At 35.5% G+C, this 10,403-nt stretch overlaps 1 long non-coding RNA gene across 2 annotated transcripts in view; it reads left to right on the top strand.

The window, feature by feature from the left end:
- Positions 1-7,613, top strand: part of LOC122179577 — a 38,015-nt gene extending 30,402 nt beyond the window's left edge. The window contains exons 1-2 of one of the 2 annotated variants that reach the window (XR_006178755.1): positions 6,878-6,954; positions 7,435-7,613. This is a non-coding gene — a long non-coding RNA (uncharacterized LOC122179577). Of the gene's footprint in view, positions 1-6,877; positions 6,955-7,434 lie in introns of those variants that run through there. The other variant, XR_006178754.1, reaches the window with a different exon arrangement.
- Positions 7,614-10,403: the final 2,790 nt, after the last annotated feature.

Genomic DNA, 10,403 nt, shown 5'->3' with positions numbered 1-10,403 from the left:
TTTTTTTTTTTTTTTTTTTCTTCCCAGTCCTTTCTTAAGTAGTAAATACTGGTTTTACTTCACGGTTATGGAGCTTTGGTGGGAGAACTGTGATCAACAAGGATTTCTTCTGTTACATTTACCCTGCAATGATTAGGATTAGAGAGTGATTTGCATCACAGCAGTGGCAGGCAAGTGCACCAGCACTTCTGTATGGAAATGAATTATCAGAGCCAGTAACTATTGAAAGGGGGTAGCATCAATTGAATTTTATTTAGGAGTTGTTATAAAACAAATTGATAGCGTGTGGACTCTAAAGAGTGCAGTTTCTGTTGAACTTGTATGGCTCAGTGGACCTGTAATCCAGTTCCTGCAAAACTGCAGGTGCATATGAACAAGGGACTGCTGCCTCTCTCAGGTTTGCCTCTATACTTAGGCCAACTCCATGTAGCTGGAGATTCAAAGTATAAAATATTGCAAAGCTTCCTGTTGCAGTTATCTTTGCTCTGGGTCCTTTGGCTGTTGGATTCTTTGCTGGACTGTTCTCAGGCTGTCCATACAGTTCATGCCTGTACATGCTGGTGAGGAAACATGCCCAAACTTCCCCTTTGCATACACTGTACGTCTCTCTGCTTATTGTAGCACTTAGTTGTAGCTCTGCAGTTACTGGAGGCAGGCTGTCTTGGTCCTGGCAGGAAAAATGCATTAGGTAGAAGTGGCTGAGGAACTCAAACCAGGCTTTGACCCCTTGACTTGGTTACCATCTCTGTTCTGACAAGTATCCATATTTCCTTTATACTTTTTCTGAGATAACTCTCTAAAATCTTATGATAGCATCCTGATTGGTGCTTAATGTGACCAAGGGTTTCTTCTAGCATTATCCTGAGCTCTCTTAGGCAGTTCTGAGTTATCCCTTCATGTATTGTTTCCACCCAGTCCCAGCTGTACTAACTGCTGTCACCTAGATCAGAAGGGCATCTCTACAACAAGGAACCATGTGATTTTTTGTTCTATATGCTCAGGATGAAGACTTAGTGACTCAATTATCCAAATACTAGGGAACAGACTGAACTGTGAGCAGAGCAATAAAAGTAGGTGAGAGAGAAAAGAACAAGATCTCTATCTTCCAGCAATGGTGTGATTTCTACATAGCTTATTTTTTTAACCATACTATGCCCTTTGGCACAAGTTGTCTCTGTGTTTCACTACTTTATATATTTCTATCTACACTTTCAGAGTTTTGCTTTTCTTGCAACTTAATCTAGCTGCTCTTTTTTCCTTAGAGCCATTTGGTTATTTTGAAGTATTTCTGCTATGGAAGTTATTTAATATATGAGAGAGAGAATCTTCTCACTTTGTAAGGGACATTTGAATCAACTCTTTCCTTTTAGTTTTCCAGTATTCTTTCAACCCATTCATCTTCACACAGAAAACTCTACATTCTTTTGTCAAACAAAAGACAAAACTGTGCATAACACCTATTTACTCATAATGAATCCTAATATTGCTGTAGCAGTAAGCTTCTGAAGGTCCGGGCAGTTTTAATTGGAAGCTAGGAGAGAAGATGACAAGCGTCTGCTTGCACAAAAATAAATGACTCAGATATGTTAGAAGTTAAATGTCTGGTAAACCCTACTGAGTGATATTAGTTCATGGAAGAGAGAGAGTTAGTGCAAGGAGAAGTTGCAGGCAATAGAATAAAATTATAAACATTAACCACATTTCCTCTCTAAATACCTAAAAAAGGAGAAGGGATACAAAGGGCTGAGTCTGGGCTGTTCTCAGTGCTGTGTAGTAATAGGACAAGTAGCAATGGCCTAAAACTTGAATGTAGGAAGTTCCATACAAACATGTGGAAGAACTTCTTTTCAGTAAGGGTGACAGAGAACTGGAACAGGCTGCCCAGAGAGGTTGCAGTCTCTTTCTGTGGAGATATTAGAGATCCACCTGAACTCCTACCTGTGTGACCTATTGTAGGGAACCTGCTTTATCAGGAAAGTTGAACTCATCCAAAACCATATGAAACATTTGTCTTAAAATTGTTCATTGAGATCTTATGCACAAAAAAAGTGAAACTGCAAGAAACAGATAACTCAAGGAGCATGGTGTCTGCGTTTAATCAAAAGCAAACCTTTTAAAGGTTCAAATTTATCTTGAAGTCCATTCTTGAGAGGGACAAAACTATTTTCCTTCTGTTGCTTTGTGCAGGAAGAGCGCTATCATTAATTTTTCCTTTAAATCACTGCCATGTACTAAGCTCATTTTTTAACTCACTTTGAGTGTTGCGGTAAACTGTCCCTGGGAATATGATTACTGCTTTTCTTAAGGCTGTGGTCCTAATGCTGCCACATTGAAGGTTTTGTCCCACTTGTTCAGATGTAATATGATGTTGTGATTAAAGCACCCTTTCTTCAAGCACATCACAGTATTCCATTAGCTATGCAAAGGCAGTGAAAATGAGGGTAGTCTGTGTTCCATAAAAGGAGAATTAAAAGTAATCTTTAGTTAAGTAGACTTAAAAGTAAGTTTGCATCTGTTGGTCACCATCCTTTTTTTAACTTGCTAAATATTTGGAACACAGAAAAATTAAGTTTTACATAGCAATTCTGGTTAAGTAGCAGAAAGCTTAGCATAATGTTCTAAGATGTCATCCCTTACACTTCTGTATGTGTGTAGCATATATATTTGTATTTATTTGTAGTACTTTAAAGGAAAAAGGATTGTTTTCAGTTTTTATGGTGTTCAGGCAAATTTGTCTAATTGTGAAGCAGCTCATTGCACCACAGTCCTTTAAAAGAATACTTAATGACTGTTTTAATAGTAATCCTTTACTTTCCTCCTAACTGCGAAATATGTTTTCAAATGGGCTGGATTTGTCTGTCTGAGTTTTTTTCAGAAATAAGCGAAGGCAGATTAGTAGTAGACAAAACTTCAAGATGACAGATTAGAGTTTGGTGAGTTATAATCACCTGCATACAGGAGGTGGTGGGGGAAGGCATAGGTCTGCCTACTTCTGATGTGAATAATGCACAGAAGAAATGGAATGACATGAGTCTTCTAGTAGTTGTATGCATACATGTAAACATAAATTAATAAGAAAGTAATTGAAGGGATGAACTGAAAAGTACGTAGATATTACTTGAAATTAAATCTAGATAGTGAAGTATTTGATTGTATCTCTCGGTAGGTAGCATTTAAAGTTGTAATATCTTTATTGAGTTAAAAAAAAAAAAAAACCAAACATTTATTTGAATGTATTTGAATAAATGAACCTAGAACTGGCAATGAAACATTTAAGCAGAAAATCCTTTTGAATTATTTCTGTTTAATGAATTATTTCTGGTTTGTGGTAACTAATGTAGCTTCTAAATGTTCTAATTCTTGTTGTTAGTTTACATGCCTAATTATATTAGTTCTTCCTGATATATCTACATCTATTTCATATTAAGCTTTTGTATTTTTTTCCTCTTACAATCTCACAGAGTTCAGAAAAACATCAGTTTTGCAAAAGACTTAGAGGACATGCTTTATTGTGTTGTGATATTTTTTTATATAAAACACATCTGAAATGTTTGACAGTTAAACTGATTGGAGTGGTGTTTTTTTTTTTGTTCTTTTTGTTCTGTGAAATGAGTAACAATACAAAAAAATTTGAAAGCATTTGCTTGGACTTCTCTAGCCAATTTAAGTGACTCTACATTTACAGGTCCTGATAAGCTTCATTAAGACATTTCTTGGTGCCAATGCCCCTGTTTTACTTCAGTGACTCGATATTCTATTTCAAAATGCAGTGAGTTTTTCTGCTTCTGTGCTATTTCTGGTCATTTGTAGAAGACAAGTGGAGTCACATTGCCCCCAGCAGGGAAAATGCAGAACATAATTCCATTGTGTTCATATCGAAATGCAAGTGTAGTGCTGGATTCAAGGAATATGAGTTTGCAGAGTAATTTTGGGGGCCAAAAATAAATGTAACATGTAAACAAACAATCTGCATTTACTATGTTTCAATAAACTAACTTAGATTTTCCCTATCTGTTTGAAACTTACTGCTTATTTCAGTATGCACAGCAGTTATTTGCATAACCAGGCATAGAAAAAGTAACTGGTTTTTTTTTTTTTTTTTTTTGCTTTCTAAAATCTATTTTTAATATTGGATTAATGTGTTCTGCTTTGTTTTTGTTTGATTCTCCTAAGGCCTAGTTTGGTAATGCCTCCACAGTATAAACAAAACTGCTTTTTGAAGTGTCTAGAATCTTTTCAACAGTATACAAAAGATGTAATGAATAATTTTAAGAAGCAGCATTTTTAATTTAGAGGCCTTTAGGAAAAGACCAGAGATGACTTTCTTTTTAGTTACCTTTTTGGTTTTTATTACTGCTGAATATACTCAGTGTTGTGTGTACAGCTTTGACCTTCTTTATTCATTGCATTCTGTGGCCAAATTGATTTTATCACATACTAGATAGAATTCTATTCAGAATCAGAGTGCTGTGAATAAAAAGCTTCTTAAAAACCAAGTAAAACATTGCATGATTTCTCTTTCATATTGAGAAATGTTGTTTTTCAGTATCATTTTCTTTCCAGAAGATTTTCTCTCAGGAAAGTATACAGTTAAAGAGTCACCTAATGTATAACTTGAAAAAATGGGATAGAATTTATGGATGTCAAATCTTAAATAGGTAGCTGGCAAATATCAGAAACCGCCAGTTGAAATTGCAAGATTTGTTACAGCTTGTGTACCGTGTTTGCACTTTGCTGTATTTAGGACACTTGATATCAGATAAGGTATTAAAATGAACTATGTCTTCCTACTGATGTTAAAATAGCTGCATCTGTATGTGAGACCAACATTGCTTGGCTAACAACCTATGACTAAAAGCTAGATAGATGTATTGGAAACATGCTGAGTTCTGCTGCATTTTGATGTCAGACACAGGTTGATTTCTTTACCCTATTTGTTTATGTTAAATGAGGGGAATAGCTTTGTCACTTCTGAGAACAGAGCAAAGGAAAACTGCTGCTTGTGCATGTTTAAAAATTTGATGACACTTTCTTTGAGGCTGTCTGTAGTCACTGTGATTTAGTAGGTACTTAAAAGTTAGTACAGCACTGGGATTTGTGCCAGGTTGTGTGTCATGCCATTTTGTTGCTGTAAGCCTTTGGAAAGAAAATTGTATTTTGGACATGTTCTGTAGATATGTTTCTGGGGCAGCAATGAGACTAACAAGCTTTCTGTGACTGAAAATACACACAAAATCTGCTGCTGGAAAGTCTGTGCATGCACTCTTCCACCAGTCAGTGGTGGATGCTTCATTTATCATGGTGTGGGTCAGCCGTGCTTTGTGCTATCCCCAAACACCCACATTACCCAAAAAAAGGCTAATGCAAATTCTCTCATTTAGGATTTAGTACAATGTTTTTATACTGGAAATATTCAAGAAGCAGATGGAATGTCTTGAGAGCTTTTTCAAGGTCTCAGTGGCTTTTTTTTAACTCGTCAAATCAAGAGTTTGGATTGTTTGATGCAAGAGTTAAAAGAAAATAGGATTGAAAATAGGATTGAAAACATAATCCAGGCAAAAGAGTTTTTTGCCTAAGTTAGAATACATTGATTGCCAAGTTGTACTGAGCTGTTTGTAGGGAAAGAGAAGATTGCATCTACTTAAATATTCACATGAGGAGTTGCATGCATATTTCCATCAGGTTTATGCTCTCTGTTTTTAGTCCTTGAACTCAATCTGTTGAGCACTAATCTGTCATATGAGTGAATTGAGCTCAGTTGCTGATACATCTGTGGTTGATAATAAACTTCTGTAAGTTTATCAGAGGGTAAATTATTCAGGCCATATACCATGCAATGTTAAAACTCTTTCTGTTGCTACTGAATAAACACAAGTTGCCAAGGAGGTTTAACTGCAGACAATATGAGAAACCTAATACAAATAGGTTTTGCACAAAATTCGAGACAAAAAAAGACAATGAAATTCAAAATTGGATATTTAATGCTAACACTTCTGCAATATTTAATAATATCTGGGAATGATAGAAGATCTTAAGTAGTCTTTACAATTAGTTAATTTTACCATTTGATGCATGCTGAAAGAAAAGCAGCATGTTCAATTTTCACTGTGATATTTTTCTGTCCTCCTTGATAGGTGGACAAAGTAACCCTAAATTGACCTAATAGGTAGCATAACCAGGTACTTAATGCCGAACATTAGAAACATTTGAAGCTCTTTTGAGCTTATATCGCAGTAGGCTAGTTTCTCTTAAGTTGTAAGTCAGTTATTTGGTTGCTGAAATGCAGAGAATCTTAATTCTGGATCTGTTTATAGGAATAAAGAAAATTCCATAAATGCCCATCAAAAACTTTTGGAGAAGGGATAAGGGGAAAGAAGGGGTCACTGCAAATACTTGAAAATATTTAAAATATATTGGGCAAAACTTGAGAAAAATTCAGTATCTATTTACAAAACGTCGGTATAAAAAGCACATTAATTGCAGAGTTCTGAACTGAAAGCAAGTGGGTAAGCTGTCACATTTTTGAGATGGTAAAATCTAGCAGTCTAATTGTCTGAAGTGTTTTTATTTTAAATTAGGAGATGGTACACTTGATTTTAGTCTCGGCAACTGCTATAAATATGATCACAAAAATGCAAATAGTTCTTATTTGATCCTGCAAATCTTCTGTCTGAGCTTCATAGGGAACTGATGCCCGAGAGAATTTTACAAAATACTGAATTAGGCAAGTAGGTGAGGTCAGCTTTGAGCATGCTGTTTTAACATTTCTTATTGAAATCCAACACCTTTTACATCACGATTTTGTAAATATTTGTCAGTAGTACTTTTGTTGTGGCACTCAAATGTATTTGTTTTCCCCAGAAATAAGATGGAGAAGGAGGAAATGTAGCTTTGCTAAGCATACTTGAATTTTCAAAATGTATACAGAACCTGACAGTCTCCAAGAACTACCAGGTCTGTCAATTCACATTTGTTAAAACACTTTCTAGTGAATATTTTATGAAATTAATATTTTTAGAGCATCAGTAACTGCAGAAGAACAATTTCATTCAACTTTGATCATGCGTTATCTATGAATTAAAACATTCCTGAACAGCGTTAGCTGTAACAGGCAATGTTCAGACTTCTAATACTACTGAAAAGACTGATGTCTGAACAAGACAGTCTCCTGTTTCTTCCAGATTTCTTCATTCTGTTAAATTCATTTGTACCCACTTTCTGCAATTTTTTGCATATTTAGAATGTTAAAAATAAAATATCCTAGAGCTATGAAAATTTTAGAGATGATCCTGATTTTTATATGCATTAAAAAAAAAAAAAAAAAAGCAAAAGGTGAAGTTGACACCAAAGCAGTTTGGTAGTAGACAGATGGATCTGTATACCGATGGGTTTGTATACTGATAATTAGTTTCATATAAGCTTTTCCTGTTCTAGAATGTTAAGCAAGGAATTGTTCATGAGACTGTTCCTCTCACGTTGGTGCTCATCACTTACAATTTGAAGGCATCTTACCAGATGGTAGTCGTTGCTGGATTGTGCAGAGAATTCCCGGAGCGCAACACGTCAGTGACTCGTGTACATCTCCTTGAGGAATAAGGGTGCATGTTGGAGAGGAAAAAAAAAAAAAAAACAGGCTTGCTTTTGGCTGAATGTTGTGCAGTGTAACAAAAACATTTACGTAAAATTAAATAGAATCTTGGCTTTCCTCAACAAATTGAATTTTCCTGTAGTTATCTTTGCTTATACTGACCCTTAGCAATAGAGAAACTGCTTCATTATCTCTCTGCGTGTAAGTGGATTTGGCTGTTTAAATGCATTCAGGATATGGTTTCCCCTATAGAGTTAAACAAGAAGAACTTTTTAAAAATTAATGCTGGACTATTAGTCTAGGGAACTTTAATATATAAACTCATTGTACCTAGAGGAATTTAGAAAGGAAATGAGAGGGCAAAATACAGGAGCATATATTATTTACTGCAAATCACCTGTATAACTGAAAAAAGTAAGTTCATAAGTGCCCTATTCAGTCCATTCCCCTAGGCAGAAGCAACTATTGAAAAGCACTACAATTTTCTCAATTTTTTTTTCCCAATTAATTTCTTTACATTTAAAAGGAATTGTGGATTCTTAATGCTACATTCAGAATATTTCTCTCTGTCTCAGTCCCTAGGGGCTCCATTTAATGGGGAAGGATTTTAAAGTTTGACAGATGTCATAACAGTATGCACAGTTAAAATTTAATACTCTGGGTTTATTTGGTTAGGATAAAAGGGTAAAATACTGCTACTCTTGAGAAAGACCAATTTTATATATCTAATGAACATCAGCACATAATGTTAGCCTTTCACCATCGACTTGAAAAATATGGGTTGAACGTAAACAGTGGTATAATAGCAACAATTATATAATGGCATGTCCAAGTTCAACTGTATGTAGTTGTATGTTTTCTTCAGCTTTCTTTCTTTTCTACCCTTCCTCATTCCTCTAATAGTTCTTCAATGGTTTTTGTTTCACCAACCTTTTTAGTTACATAAAATATGTACTCAGAAGCTTTTTTTTTTTTTTTCTCTCACTAAGAAGAAATTTTACTGGATCTAAGTAGAAACAACAGTTCTCTTGTAATTAGAAAATAGAAGCAGAACTGATTTATTTAACTTAGCTATTAAACCATGATCTCAATCAGTTCACATTTGTTTCACTCAGGACAATGAAGACAATTGTATTTGTCACTTTTGCACAGCTAGAGGAAAACATCTTGGATTGCACAGAGCTCATGGCAGTAGCAGGGGTTGGATGGGAGGGGAAAAAAAAAAAAAAAAAGAATGTATCAAATTAAGCAGTGAAAAGAAGTCAGTTATATTAAAATAGCAGAGTGTTATTCCACATTAGATGTTGCCTCGCACATATTCAGAAACTTCACTTTTTCTTTGTATGGAAATGGGGAAAAGATTGCAGAGGTATTTCAATAAATGTGTAGTGGCTTAGACACCACGTTCAGGGCTATGTTTTCTTATGCTGGGAAAATTTATCTTGAGTATTTAAGTAAGTAGCTTCTCCTGGCAATGGCGAACATAAGAGCTGGCTCTTCAGCAGAACAGGTTTTGTTCTGTTTTAAATGGCCGGTTTTTTCTCTGAATACAAGCAAATTCAAAATCTTTCTTTTCTGAACTTTAAGTTGAACTTTTAGATGAACTTTTTAACTTTAGAAAAGCAATTTGATTTGTTTGTTTGCTTTGCTATGCTATGTTTCTGAAATACTGTTTAAGGATAGCTCTAAATCCATGCTATATTGTAGCAGATCTTTTCTTTAATGTTCATACATTTTGCATGCTATTTTAAATAGCTATTTTAAATCACTCAAGCAGAATATCAGTAAAAATACATAAAAGATTTGTTAGCTTCTTTTCCACTAGCTATATTTCACAGCAGTGGTGATTTGCCTGATTAAGAGATTAGTCTCTGAGAAGAGCATATTTGAATGAGAATGAACTCCAAATGCTCAGTGGTACCGAGTAGATTATTTTCCATGTGGTGGAGGTGGTTCTAATTATTTGCACTTACTCTGATTGCTATACTGTGTTTTAGTATTTGGATTACCGTATTATTACCATAAAATGTACTGCTGTGGTGTCAAAAATAAACTTTGTATTGCATGGGGAAAAGCAGAGATGTGGTTGATGTAGAGAGGTAGTATGGGGATTTTAAAGGATTGTATGGGTTATATTCTCTTTCTCAAAATTCTGTTTCTCAAAATGGAAGAGCTTATAGATTTCACAACAGTTTATCCACTGTAAGTTACAGATCACCTTGAAAAATGCTGTGAAATTTAAAACAAAATTTCAGAGATTTTCTTAATGTAGAAAACTTTCTGTCTCTTCATCATTTTATCAGTCTGTAGAGCCTCTCTTACACTGTCAATTGTTAGTTTTGGTGCTGCCAACCAGAAAACAAGTAGCTGTGTCAGCACAGCACAGTGCCTGCGCTGACTGTGAGTAGGATGTGGTTTTAGAGGTAACAGGAAGAGGATACACAGCAGAATAGCTTTGGAAATGCAGTGTTGATCAGATGATATCAGGCAGTATTGCCTGTGTAAGATTCCTGCAAAGTCATTCTGTAATACAGTCTCTGTGAAGTGGTTGGAAACCTCCAGGCACTGTGAGATGTGCAGTTTCCTACCTGACATTACTACCTAGTGCTGAGAAGTAGGGTGCAAGTGCATTGCATCAAACTTGAATACACTTGGATCTAGTCTTCTCCAGCCAGTGTGCCTGCCGGGCTTGCTGCAGGAGCAGGGAAGCTTTACAACCTACGCGTGTTGATGAGGTTAGGCAATAGGCCCCACACAGCCCAGAACACCCAGCTTACTGAGCAGCATCCCACAGAGCAGATATGGCTCTTTGGCT

The sequence above is a fragment of the Lagopus leucura genome, unplaced genomic scaffold (assembly GCF_019238085.1).
Source record: "Lagopus leucura isolate 7727_CA_CO unplaced genomic scaffold, USGS_WTPT01 Super-Scaffold_100004, whole genome shotgun sequence".
NCBI classification, from domain to species: domain Eukaryota; kingdom Metazoa; phylum Chordata; class Aves; order Galliformes; family Phasianidae; genus Lagopus; species Lagopus leucura.
This window is presented reverse-complemented; position numbering and strand designations above follow the sequence as displayed.